The sequence below is a fragment of the Piliocolobus tephrosceles genome, chromosome 13 (genome assembly GCF_002776525.5).
Source record: "Piliocolobus tephrosceles isolate RC106 chromosome 13, ASM277652v3, whole genome shotgun sequence".
Taxonomy (NCBI): domain Eukaryota; kingdom Metazoa; phylum Chordata; class Mammalia; order Primates; family Cercopithecidae; genus Piliocolobus; species Piliocolobus tephrosceles.
This window is the reverse complement of record NC_045446.1, coordinates 46,254,730-46,268,954: the sequence shown is the minus strand read 5'-3', so window position 1 is coordinate 46,268,954 and position 14,225 is coordinate 46,254,730.

Sequence of the window (14,225 nt, the reverse complement as noted above, 5' to 3'; positions counted from 1 at the left end):
TCTTTATTTGCAAACTTAGAGGGAGGATAATCAACACCGCTCTCATGATTATAAGGAGGATTAAATATATATAAACTTACTGTTATGAGAATTAAATAGTTATAATTTATATAAAACTCTTGGAACAGTTGCTAACCTACACTAAGTACTCAATAAGTATTATCTCAAATAATGGGGAATATGTCCCAAATTTTCCAGTCTTCAAAAAAAGAGAAAATGTTAAAGTAATGAAATAGACATTCTAAACACCTCTGGCTAAGAATTTTTCTTGCCCTAGGAATTAGGCATTTTACAAGACGATTAACATATTTTTTATAATAGCAAGCATGTGGAAAATTTGCTTTATGATATAAAATGTCAGTATTGTTTTGTATCAAGGTGATTTCAGTTTCATTAATTTATTATAAAATCCCTAAAGTGTATTAAATTCCAAATCTCAAGCAAATAATTCAGCAGGTTTTTTGCAAACAAATAGACAAAGACCCCAAAGTAAAATGTACTGAGTTAGCCTATATTTACTGAGTCCTCATGTTTCCTGATACCATCACCATGACATGCAGAAGGAAGAGGATTCTGCAAATATAAGCTATTTCCTGGCCAACTACTAGCTTCATCATGTACATCAGCTTTAAGAACTGGGAGCAAGGATCAGAGAACAGTAAAGAAAAGTTACCACTGATTTTTTCCAGTCAGTGGTAACACCAACAGAATTCTAGATCTTCTGATAATTTGTCTTTCAACAATCTCTTGGAGCTTGGAATGAAACTATATGAGGCCAGCCGCAGTAGCTCATGCCTGTAATCCCAGCACATTGGAAAGCCAAAGCGGGTGGATCACTTGAGGTCAGGAGTTGAAGACCAGCCTGGCCAACATGGTGAAAACCTGTCTCTACTAAAAATACAAAAATTAGCCTGGCATGATGACACATGCCTGTAATCCCAGCTACCCGGGAGACTGAGGCACGAAAATAATTTGAACCCAGGAGGCAGAGGTTGCAGGGAACGGAGATCATGCCACTGCACTCTGGCTGGGCAACAGAGTGAGACTCCATCTCAAAACAAACAAACAGACAAACAACAACAACAACAAAAACTATTATGAAGAGTCTGGGCAACATAGTGAGATGCTGTATGAACAACAACAACAACAAAAATTGTTTAAGTTAGCCGAGCATAGTGGCTTTCACCTGCAGTCCCGGCTACTAGGGAGGGAGGCTGAGGCAGGAGGCTTTACTTCAGCTCAGGAGTTCTAGGCTGCAGTGATCCATGATCGTGCCACTGCAGTCCAGCCTGGGTGACAAAGTAAAACCCCGTCTCTTAAAAAAAAAAAAAAAAAAAAAAAAAATTGAGGATTTCGTTCAATTTTCAAAACTGGCCCCTAAGCTCTCCTGGAAGTTGCTATTGTGAGAAGGTACTAACAGTCATGGCTCCATCCCTTTAGGGTTCATAATTATTTTCTTTACCTGATTCTTGAATGGATCAAGTTTTATGCCAACATCTCCTTAGAGGGTGTGGGGAGAGGAGGGTGAAGGATACATTAATTGAAATTTATGATATGCAAGGCATTTATATTATTTTGATTTATTTAAAGACATACATTATTATATTAAGATGTGAGTGGCTCACACCGGTAATCCCAGCACTTTAGGAGGCTGAGGTGGACGAATCACGAGGTCAAGAGATTGAGACCATCCTGGCCAATGTGGTGAAACCCCATCTCTACTAACAATACAAAAATTAGCTTGGTGTGGTGGCACACGCCTGTAGTCCCAGCTACTCGGGTGGCTGAGGCAGGAGAATTGCTTGAACCTGGGAGGTGGAGGTTGCAGTGAGCCGAGATCGTGCCACTGCACTCCAGCCTGGGTGACAGAGCAAGACTGCGTCTCAAAAAAAAAAAAAAAAAAAAAAAGATGTAGAAACCCTTCTCCTTGTTTAAGTCATGGTAAAAATGAAGGTTCTGAAAAGGAACTTTTGCTAAGAAACTAGAAGAAAATTCTCACCTTTTTTTTTGTTTCCCCCAACCCCAAAATAATCTTACAGGACATAGATCTTTGATGGTTACTCAAACTTCGCCATAACTTTGCTTGGTTGACAGAGCTTATGAGGAATCAGTTAGTTTTTTCCTCCATTCAACTAACCCCAAACCCCTTTCAGAACCTCAACATTTTGCCTTGTTACTTTTTCCTTTCCCCCTTCAACCTACCTGCCCCCTCCTACTCTTTCAGGGAAAAAAACCCACAATACTAACCTGGTAAGATAAAATAGGTCACACTTGTTTGAGTCGGCGTCTCATCAATACATAAGCATTTTATTTTTAAAGCAACATTCTGATCAGCTAATGCCAACTGGTACCCTTTTCTCATGGAAGGCAGAGAGTCATTGCCCTACTGCGTCGCCTGGCCTGACTAAGGATGCACTGCTGTGCAGGATACACCACAGCAAACAAGGAAAAAATACCAAGAAGACACTCAGAAGATCAACAGACCCAACCCTTGGTAAAGTAGAAGTCAAGGCGTACACAATGACCAACTCTTTTCTCCCCTTAGTTTAATCAGTAAAACAAGTGTAATTGATCTAGGATGCACAAAGCATTACTGAATTAGTCTTTTGAAAGCATGGATATTGTTTGAAGACAGAACTAAAAACTGCAAGGAGGATTCTTTCAGAGGGAGGGAATGCTCTAAAGAGTCTTGATTTTCTTTTCTAAATAAGGGGTGGGAATGAGGATGAAAGTGAAGATGAAATACAAAAGAAAACACTACCCATGAAAACCAGTATTCTAGGAAATAAAGGTACTAGCAGAGAAAATGGAAATAGAAGACACAGCCCTACCTGGAGATAATCTAATAATACATGCACAGATGGACCTCCCTGATAACATATGTAAATCACAGGTTATAACTTTTCAGAAACATTGATATTAGAATTCCACCCACTCCCCTTTTTTAAAACTTTTCCTGGATTAGCAAGCTCAACCCTAGTCTTTTTCCTCCTAAGTCAAGCAGAGTGGGACATCAATGAGGAGTTCATTTTAAACCTCTGAAAATCAAACGCCAAAGGCAAGGCTGAGTTTACCTGGACTCTTAACTGACTGAACGGCAAGGACCTAGTCCTCTTTGTCAACTGCGACCTTGCAACAAGCTCTTAGTCGTCTGTTGGGATGGTGGTGATGATGGTAAGTGCGATGCTGAGCTTTGCATCTGAGACTCCCTCTTCTTCCGGGGGCTGTTTAAGGGAGGCTTCCTTTCATGGGAGGAGAGGAAAAAAAGAGATATCGCCCTTTGATGGAGAGGAGGGGAAGGAAGAAAAATCTTTGTTTCTGCCAACATAGAGGAGTCACACAGCCTTGGGTTGGACTCTGAACCCCAGTTTCCTCATCTGGGGACTCAAGAAATACCTACCTGCGTTTGTTGTGAAGGTGAAATCTGATGATGGGTAGAGTCTGTTCCTGGCACACAGGAGGCCCTCAAAAAGTGTCTTTTCTCCCCAAAGAGCGTAGGAGGAAACAAGAGTAAGCGTCTACGAGGTACAACTCCGACCTCCCAAACCTGACTCCGTAAGACCACCAATTTGCCTCCCGGGAGGGTGGCTGCCCAGCCCCGCGCCTGCCGAGTGCCGCCAAAGCCTGGACGGCCGTCCCCGGCGCCCGCGGGAAGGACCGCCTCACTCACCTGGGGCGCCGCTAGCTGCAAGCTGGGTCTGCCCGCGGCCTCGCGCTGCCGGCTTCTTATAGGAGCGGGCGTCGGAGCAGCAGGGCAGCGGCCAATGAGAAGGGAGGGCCGGCGGGTGTGGGGCGTGGGTCCCCCGGGCTGATGGGTGGGGCGGAGGGGTTCGGCTGAGCCCCGCTGGCTGCTGGCAGTCGCGTCCGCCTGCTCCCAGAGACTCGCACGCATGGATCTCTGCGTGTATCTGACTGGTGTTTTAATTAAGTGAATATTAGCCCATCCTTAACTACAGAAGTCTGACTAACGTTGTACAATCCAGAGTTGGACATTCTCTCCAAACCAAGATAACGTCTGTTACCGACACAATGACCTGCTATAGGACTGCAGTGCTTCTGGGCTGTTGGAGACCAAAGCGGGAATTCCCCCACCTCCCACACACCTCTGTGCTTCTAGGCTGTTTAGTAGCCCAGTCCTGCCTCATTATTCTCTTGGTGCTTTCCCCCATTCCTTGAGGCAGAGCAACAGTTGAACTTTTTAGAAGGGAAGTGTTCAGTGCCCTTCTAATTAAAAAAAAATTTAAGCTGCAAGCAGAGATGCATTCTATATTAGCAAAAAATCATGTTACGTGCTACTGTGAACAACAGGACACAGAAGCAAAAATTTGGAATAGGTATTTATTGGTTGAGTAGTCAGTCGATTAGCTCCTATCCCAAAGGACTGTATTTGGAACACAGTATATTATAGGACATTCTTTTCTCCAATGTTTGAAAAGTAAGATTTATTGATGTATACTTTACACACAGTAATATTCACCTTGTGAGGTGTACAATTCTGAGTTTTGGCAAACTTGTACAGTTGCATAACCACCAAATGATCAAAATATAGGACATTTCCATTACCGCGAGAAAGTTCTCTTGTCTCAAGTCTCTCACCTCACAACCAGCCCCTGGCAGCCACTCATCTGATTTCTGTCTCCATAGTTTTGCCTTCTCTGGAATGTCATAGAAATGGAATAATGAAATATGTACAGATTTTTGGCTCCTGGAACTTAACATAATGCTTTTGAGTTTTATGTTGCAGGTATTAGTGATGTGTTCCTTTTCTTTCCTGTTTTCTTTTTTGCTGAGTATGGATGTACTTTAAAGCTCAGGACCTTTACAGCTTTTCTATGCATTTTTCTTTTATCTGTATAATGCTTCTATGAGGTAAATATTATTTTTATTTTACAGATAAGGAAACTGAAGCATAGGGGTGGCTCTAAGATCTTCTTCTGGCACAGGCTAGTAAGTATGATCAATAATCAAGTAAAAGTGTCTGATTTTAAATCCAGTGTTCTTACTTCAATGTCATAAAAAATAATGGCCAGGGAGAGACCTTTCAGAACCAAGTTGAGGTCAAAGATGTCTTTCCTAAACTGAAAGCCTTTCCTTGTAGATCTGGAACACGACAAGGATGCCCACCTTCACCACTATTATTCAACATAGTATTGGAAGTCCTAGCTAGAGCAATCAGACAAGAGAAGAAATAAAGGGCATCCAGACTGGAAAGGAAGAGGTCAAATTATCCTTGTTTGCAGATGATATGATATTTGGAAAAACCTAAAGACTCCGCAAAAAACTATTTGAACTAATTAAATAATTCACTAATGTTGCAGGATACAAAATCAACATACAAAAATCAGTAGCGTTTCTGTATGCCAACGGTGAACAGTCTGAAAAAGAAATTAAAAAGTAATCTCACTTACAAATAAAATAAGTACCTACGAATTAACCAAAGGAGTGAAAGATCTCTACAATGAAAACTATGAAATACTCATGAAAGAAATTAAAGAGGACACCAAAAAACAGAAAACTATTCCAAGTTCATGGATTGGAAGAATCCTTGTTGTTAAAATGTCCATACTACCCAAAGCAATCTACAGATTCAATGCAATCCCTATCAAAATACCAATGATATTCTTTATAGAAATAGAAAAAACAACCCTAAAATTTATAGGGAATCACAAAAGACCCAGAATAGCCAAAGATATCCCGAGCAAAAAGAACAAAACTGGAGGAATCACATTACCTGACTTCAAATTATGCTACAGAGCTATAGTAACCCAAACAGCATGGTACTGGCATAAAAACAGACACATAGACCAATGGAACAGAATAGAGAACCCAGAAACAAATCCACACACCTACAGTGAACTCATTATTGACAAAGCTGCCAAGAATATACAATGGGGAAAGGACAGTCTCTCCAATAAATGCTGCTGGGAAAACTGGATAGCCATCAGAAGAATGAAACTAGACCCCATCTCTCAGCATACACAAAAACCAAATCAAAATGGATTAAATACTCAAATCTAAAACCTCAAACTATGAAACCACTACAAGAAAATATTGGGGAAACTCTCCCAGGACATCAGTCTACTCAAAAATTTCTTAAGTAATACCCCACAAGCACAGGCAACCAAAGGAAAAATGGTTACATGGGATCACATCAAGTTAAAAAGCTTCTGTACAGCAAAAGAAACAATTGATAAAAGGAAGAGACAACCCGCAGAATGGGAGAAAATATTTGCAAACTACCCATCTGACAAGGGATTGATAACCAGAATATATAAGGAGTTCAAACAACTCCATAGTAAAAAATGTAATAATCCAATTAAAAATGGGCAAAAGATTTGAATAGACATTTCTCCAAGGAAGACATACAAATGGCAAACAGACATGTGAAAAGGTGCACAACGTCCTTGGTCATCAGATCAATGAAAATCAAAACTACAATAACATGTCATCTCACCCTGGTCAGGCAATAACAAATACTAGAGAGGATGTGGATAAAAGGGAACCCTTGTACACTGTTGGTGGGGATGTATAATAAATTAGCACACCCACTATGGAAAACAGTTTGGAGGTACCTCAGAAAACTGACAATAGAGCTACCATATGATCCAGCACTCCCACTGCTGGGTATATACCCAAAAGAAAGGAAATCATTGTATTGAAGAGATATCTGCACTCTCATGTTTGTTTCAGCACTGTTCAGAGTAGTCAAGATTTGAAAACAACCTGTGTCCATCAACAGATGAAAGGATAAAGAAAATGTGGTACTTATACACAGTAGAGTACCATTCAGCCATAAAAAATAATGAGATTCTGTTATTTGCCACAACATGGATGGAAATGGAGATCATTATATTAAGTGAAATAAGCCAGGCACAGAGACAAACATCCCATGTTCTCACTTATTTGTAGGATCTAAAAGTCAGAACAACTAAACTCATGGAGACAGAGAATAGAAGGATGGTTACCAGAGGCTGGGAAGGATTGTGGGAGGTACAGGGAATGGGGAGGATGTGGGGGATGGTTAATGGGGACCAAAAAACAGAAAAAAAGAAAAAGGCCTAGTATTTGATAGAACAACAGGAGGACTGTAGTCAATCATAATTTAATTACACATTTAAAAATCACTAAAAGAATATAATGGGATTGTTTGTAACACAAAGAATAAATGCTTGAGGGAATGGATACCCAATTTTCCATGATGTGTTTATTACACATTGCATGCCTCTACCAAAATATCTCATGTATCCCATAAGTACATATACCTACTATATGCCCACAAAAATTAAAAATAAAAATAAATTTAAAAATAAAAAAGACGTCTTTCCTAACGCTGGGACCACAGGAGGGCTTAAACCACCCCTGTTGAAGAAGAGAGATGGAGCCAACTCGTTTAATGAGCACATCCACAAAGAGGTCAAGAGAATAGGTTGGATGTCCACCCTGAGGTGGAAAGGCCTTAGTAGTTGACACTTAAAAATCAAGGTGTCAACAGGGCTGGGTACCTTCTGGAGGCTCCAGGGGAGAATCTATCCCCTCACTTTTTCCAGCTTCTAGAGGTCACTGCATTCTTTGGTTCATTGCCCCTTTGTCCATCTTCAAAGCATGCAATGTGGCATCTTGTAATCTAAGTCTTTGCCTCCTTTCAGTGACAAAGACCCTGTGCTTCCATTCTGCCTACCCAGATAATCCAGGATGATCCCCTGTCTCAAATCCATTCATCACATTTGCAAAATCTCTTGTCATGTTAGATAACATATTCATGGGTTCTAGACATTAGGACATGGACAATTTGGGGATGCCATTATTTTGCCTACCACAGAGAGGCACTGAAACTGGGCACTTTGGGCAGTATTCAGATGGGAAATGGTCTTTCTCCTTATGTGTGTCCTGTCATTTTGATCGGTGGAACCTATGGCGAAGGAGTTCTCTGACCTAGAGATGGGGCTTTTGAGAAACTGAAAGTACTGACTGCATGGATGGTAAAGGACACCTCGCTGCACTCCTCAGATCTTCAGCAGAACATATTTGAGAGGGGACACATTCCAACCTCTCAGTTCCTCACTTGGAACCTTTGGATAGATCCTCTTCAATCTTCTTTTAGCAGTTCCTCTTTCTCTTCCCTCCAGGTATTCAGGGTTCCTCTGGCTGGGTGAGGATTTGGGCCCTTTTCTCTTTCCAGTCTATACCCTCTTCCTTGTCAATTGCACCTCCTTTCCTGTACCCTTGTTATGCGAACAGCTCCAAAATGTGTGTTTCAAACTCAGATCTCCCTTCTGAACTCTAGACCTTTATATCCAATAATTTATCTTGTATGCATGATACATTGGCATCTTCACATGTTCTAAAGTAAACTCAGGAAAAGAATAGGTGTTGGTGAGAACTGGGAGAAATTGGATCCTATCTTGCTGATGGGAATGTAAAATGGCTCAGCCACTGTAGGAAACAGTTTGTTGGTTCCTCAAAAAGTTAAACACAGAATTAACATAAGACCTGGCACTACCACTCCTAGGTACGCACACAAAAGACTGAAAACAGGAACTCGAACAAATCCTTGTATAAGAATGTTCACGGCAGCACTATTCATAGCCGCCAAAACGTGGAAATAATCCAAATGTCCATCAACGGATAAGTGAGGTAAACAATTTGTGCTATATACATACAATTGAATAGTATTCTTCCTTATAAAAAGAATGAAACATTGATACATGCTGCAACATGGATGGACCTGGAAAACATTACACAACCTGAAAGAAGCCAGTAATACAGGTTGCATGTCATAGATTCCATTTATATGAAATATTCAGAATAGGTAAATCTGTAGAAACAGAATACAGTGCAGTGGTTGCCAAAGGCAAGGTGTGAGGAAGTGGGAGAATGAGGAGTGACTGTTTTTTGGGTAAAAGGGGCTTTACTTTGGAGTGACAGAAATGTTTTGGAACTAGATAGAGGTAGCGGTTGTGCAACATCATGAATATACCAAATGCCGCTAAGTTGTTCACTTTAAAATGATTAATTTTAGGTTATGTGAATTTCACCTCAATAAATAAAAGTAAATTTGATCTCCCTGCCCTCCAAGTCCTTCTTACTTCCTGCATATGCTTCTCTCCCACTATTTTCTGTTGCTTTCAAGTAAAGATGGAAGTAGTTTTTTTTACTACCTTTTCAATGTGAATATTAATTTTTTAAGGTTTTCTGCCTCTTCTTGGTTTTAGTATTTAATATTTTCCCAGAAAATTATTCACTATTTTTAAATTTTCATGTGATTATGTTTAGTTTTCCCTAAAAAAATTGTTTTCTCTATTGTGCAAGAGTCCAAGAATGTGCCTGTATGATTTCTACTTAGGGGGACTTAAGAGAATGTTCTTTGTGACTTATCACATCATCTAATTTTACAAATGTTCCATTTACTTTGAAAATAATGTAACATTTCCATTTTGGGGTGTGTAACAGTCAGGACAGAGCAAACACACCTGCAATGACGAATTCTCTCTTTATTATGTTAACACGATAAAGGCTTATTTTACTTTCACTCTAAGTTCAACATACACTGTGGGACTCTCCAGGGCAACTCCTCTCCATGTGGTTCTCTGTGTTGTTACTCAGAGATTCAGGCAATTTCCATCTTGTGGCTCTGCCGTCTTAATCCATGGCTGTCACCAAGAAAGATGAGAGTGTTGAGATGAAATACCAGCTTTTAAATGCTTTGGCATTTAACTCATTGGCTATCACTAATCACTTCACCCTTCCCTACTACAAGAGGGTTATTAAACATAGTCTTCCCATTAGCTCAAGAAGATGAAAACCAGATATGGAGAGCCCAAATAGCCTTTACCACAGGGGTAGAAAGGTCAATAGGTCAATATATGTGTGGACCTGGAGTACAGGAACTAAGAGCATGAACTGTGGAGACAAATGCAGTCCTGCCATTCACTTGGCTGTGTGACTTCAAGCAAGTTATTTAATTTTTCCATGCCTTGATTTCTCAATCTGTAAAATTTCTGTCTCATTGCATTATTATGAGGATTAAATGAGTTCATATTTGTAAAGCATTTAATATACTGCTTGCCACACAGTAAGTGCTAGATTTGATTTTTAAAAAACAAATATATAAAATCAACATTGTAAAATGTTATTATTCATATCCTCTATGTTCTTCCTATTATTTTTCTTTTACTTACTTTCCCATTTCTGAGAGATGAGTTTAACTTTCCTACAATTTTTGAAAGAATTACTCTTGGTATGTCTAACAAAATTTGCTTAGCATATTTAGTTGCTCTATTGTTTATTTTAAAGTTTGTGATGGTTACATCTTATCAATTCATCATTTATGGTTATAAAATATCCCAAGTGTCCCTTTAATGCTTTTCCCCTTGATTCTGTTCTTTGTTTTGTAATTCCTGCTTTCTATTTTGTTATTACTTACTTAATTTTTATTTAGCCCTGCCTTTACTGTGTGTTGTTTTAAGTTTGTCACTTGTAAAAACATAAAACTGATTTTGTCTCCAAACAGAATACTTACTTTTTAATAATGTAATCTAGCCCATTGATATCATTGGTGTTTTGAGTCTTAAAATGTATTTTGATTTCTTTCTTTTTCTTTCTCAATCTGACCTTTGCTGGCTTGATCAAATTTTCTCTGGTCCTTTTTTTAAAATCTAGTGGTTTACAAATTCTGCATCTTTTGCCTCTTTCAATAGTGATTATCCTTGAATGATTAACAAACATATTTAAATGTATATATTCCTAACAATACCAAGATTACTCAATATCTACAACCTCTTTCCTTAACAAGACAAGGTATTTGGAATGCTCTTATTTCTCTTTTCCCTTGCCTCCTCCACCCTAAACCTTCCAATATCTCATTTGTTCATTCAATAAATATTTACTGAGCCTCAAGTATGTGTTAAAAACATCTGGAATTTTATTTACAAATTGTTGGTACATTAACATTTAACAATTGCATCAAATGTTATATTAACATCATCAGTGATTATTTAATCTTTACTAACAATTTTCCTGATTTATCAGTTCATTGTAGAAGCACTACTGTTTTTTTTTTATAATTTTTAATTTTTGAGGTACATAGTAGGTGTATGTATTTATGGAGTACATGAGATATTTTGATAGGACATGCAATGTGTAACAATCACATAGTGGAAAATGGCAGATCCATTCCCTCAAGCATTTATCCTTTGTGGTGCAAACAATCCAATTATACTCTTACAGATTTTGTTTGTTTTTTGAGACAGTCTTACTCTGTCACCCAGGCTGGAGTACAATGGTGCGATCTCGGCTCACTGAAACCTCCACCTCCCGGGTTCAAGCAATTCTCCTGCCTCAGCCTCCCAAGTAGCTGGGATTACAGATGCCTACCACTATGCCCAGCTAATTTTTTTGTATTTTCAGTAGAGACAGGGTTTCACAATGTTGGCCAGGCTAGTTTCGAACTCCTGACCTCAAGTGATCGACCTGCCTCCGCTTCCCAACGTGGTAGGATTACAGACACGAGCCACTGTGCCTGGCCTCTTATAGTTATTTTTAGATGTACAATTAAATTATATTTAACCATAGTCACTGCGCCCAGCCTCTTCTTGTTATTTTTAGATGTACAATTAAATTATTTTTGACCATAGTCACCAGACATTACTGTTTTTAATGCTTTGCATCTATTCCCTTTTCTTCTGTTGAAAAAAATCTGGTTTTCTTTTGGGGACTCACTCCTGTCTGTCTCAGTCCATTTGCTTTGGTTGGACCTACTTCTACTCCCCCTACCCTCTCCCCAAGTTCTAGGGCAGTTGCAGGACTCCGGACTGGCTGAAGAGAGGATCAATAGCCTTTGGCCAGATTAATTGTCTCAGTAATGAGCACATGATGCAATTTGGACCAATAAGAATCAGGCCCAAGACTTCATTTGCAATTTAGAAGACAGTTCCTCTTTCTTATATTTAACTCTGGGGGACAAAAGCCTGACGTTTGTGGAAGTCATCTAGTGAAGAAGGCTTACTGAAGGTGATACCAAGGTGGTATCTAGTGAAAGATGAAGAGAAACTACGACCTACAGCACTGCTTAGGTACCTGGAACCATCCTACTTGAAGCTGGACTCCTTTTTTGTTAAGCCATAGGCTTTTGACCCATAAGTTACTGTTTTTTTCTATCCCGTGAATGTATTTTTTATTTTCTTAAAGTAAGTCCTTGAAAAATATTTTTCCAGAAAGACTTCAGGGGTATTATACTTCAAAATACTCATATGTCCAAGTGGTTCTATTCTAGAGTCTTGCTGTCTTTGTCGTTTCATAGCTCACCTTGGGAAGGGAAGTAAAACTGGTACAGCATTTTATATGATGGCAGTTCAATGTTCGTGTATTATACATGTAGAAAGGGAAGCAGTTTTAGGTAAAGATGGGGGAGGGCTTTATAATCAGACAAATATGAATTCAAATTTCAACTCTTCCACTTACTACCTGTGTGAACATCAACAAATTTTTTAACTTCTCCGAACGTTTCTTCATCCAGAAAAGATACAGCTGACATTATCTCCCTTGTGAGAATTGTATTAATAAGGTAATATATGTATGTAAATTCCCTAGATCAGGTCCTAGCACACAATAAGTACTCAGTAATTACAGTTTTCCTTCCTCTTCCCTTTCTTTACGATGCTTCAATAAATTTCAACAAAGTATAATATCGCGGAGAGGAACATTTATTTTAATACATGTTTTAACCCCTAATCCTTATACCAATATCTTACCAGGGTTTGGAAAGTAACATGGGCATCCATGGTCTGTGCAATTATTTTTTGAAAGTTATAATCCCAAGATGTTATACTTCTAAGATAGCAAAAGTCATATTGAACTGTTAGTGGTGAGTCATTTAAAAAGTAAATCAAATGTGGGTATGTGGTGTATGGAAGTGTACAGAAGAACTTTCCTTTTCTGTGTGCAGTAAAATCAAAGCAAAGTGTAGCCTTGCCACTTGTACGCACACCTCGGGAAAAATCATTCTCTGAAAAATTATTCTTAGGCTGATCTGTAGAGATTTTAATACCATGCTAATATACAAACTGAGAGTTTAAAATGCATGCTAATTGTCTTGTGACTAGAGATTTAGGTAAAAAGAATAGTTTTGGATATCACAATATGATTTATGTGTACAGTTAAGAAAAGTGTCCTTTCAGGGACAAAATTAGGCCCAAAGTAAAAGTTGTGCTTACTATTCTTCAGCTATATATTGTGTGCATGCAGCAAACTGAAGGTTTTTCTGATGTCAGTCTCTAAAATTCATATAGAGATTGACATTTTACAAAGTACTTGTATTTATATTGTTTACTTTGGTTGTTAAAGCAACTGAGACTCAGATGGTTCGGTGACTTATCTAAAGTTACACGGCTTGTAAATGGCATAACATGAACTAGAAACCACCTGTTCTGTCTCTCAGCCCTGTGCTGTTTTACTCATTGTGCTACCTCTTCTAAGAGGAAACGTGATTTGAACTCCAGTGAATGAGTATGTACATGCTTAGCTTAGATTTTATCATTTACTTGAAGGAGACCCCTGTAACAAGCAACAGCCATTTTCCCATTTTCCAGAAACCACAGTTGCCATGGGAATGCTCCCTAAGCTTAATTCTGTCTATGGCGTTGTACGTATTTGTTCCTTTGTTTCTCTCCTTGGCCATAAACTCTTTCAGGGTAGGAACTGTCCCTTTCACCTCTAGGGCAGGATCCAGCACAGTGCCTATTACAGAGAAGGCTGTTAATAAGTAATTATCCAATACATGCTTGTTGAGAAGGAATATATGAATACAAAAATGAAGCTGGGCATGGTGGTGGGCACCTGTAGTCCCAGCTACTTGGAAGGATGAGGCACGAAAATCACTTAAACCCATGAGGTGGAGGTTGCAGTGAGTGGAGATCACACCACTGCACTCCAGCCTGGGCAACAGATTGAGACTCCGTCTCAAAAATGAAAAGAAGAAAGCAAGTCTATGTGAGATGTGAGAGAAATGCAAGACATGATAATAAAAACAAAATGCTGTCTGTAATCCTTAATCATGAAGGTCAAAGCTCCATTTATGCCTCCGTGCATGTGAAACAGAGGCTGCTTCTTTAAGACCTCAGACGTTAGAAGCCATATGGCATTCTATCCATGTTCAAATTGAAACTCATTTGATGAGGCAAAGGGATGGAGGGGAGAGGTTAGGCCAGGACATAATCCTCAAGATCCAG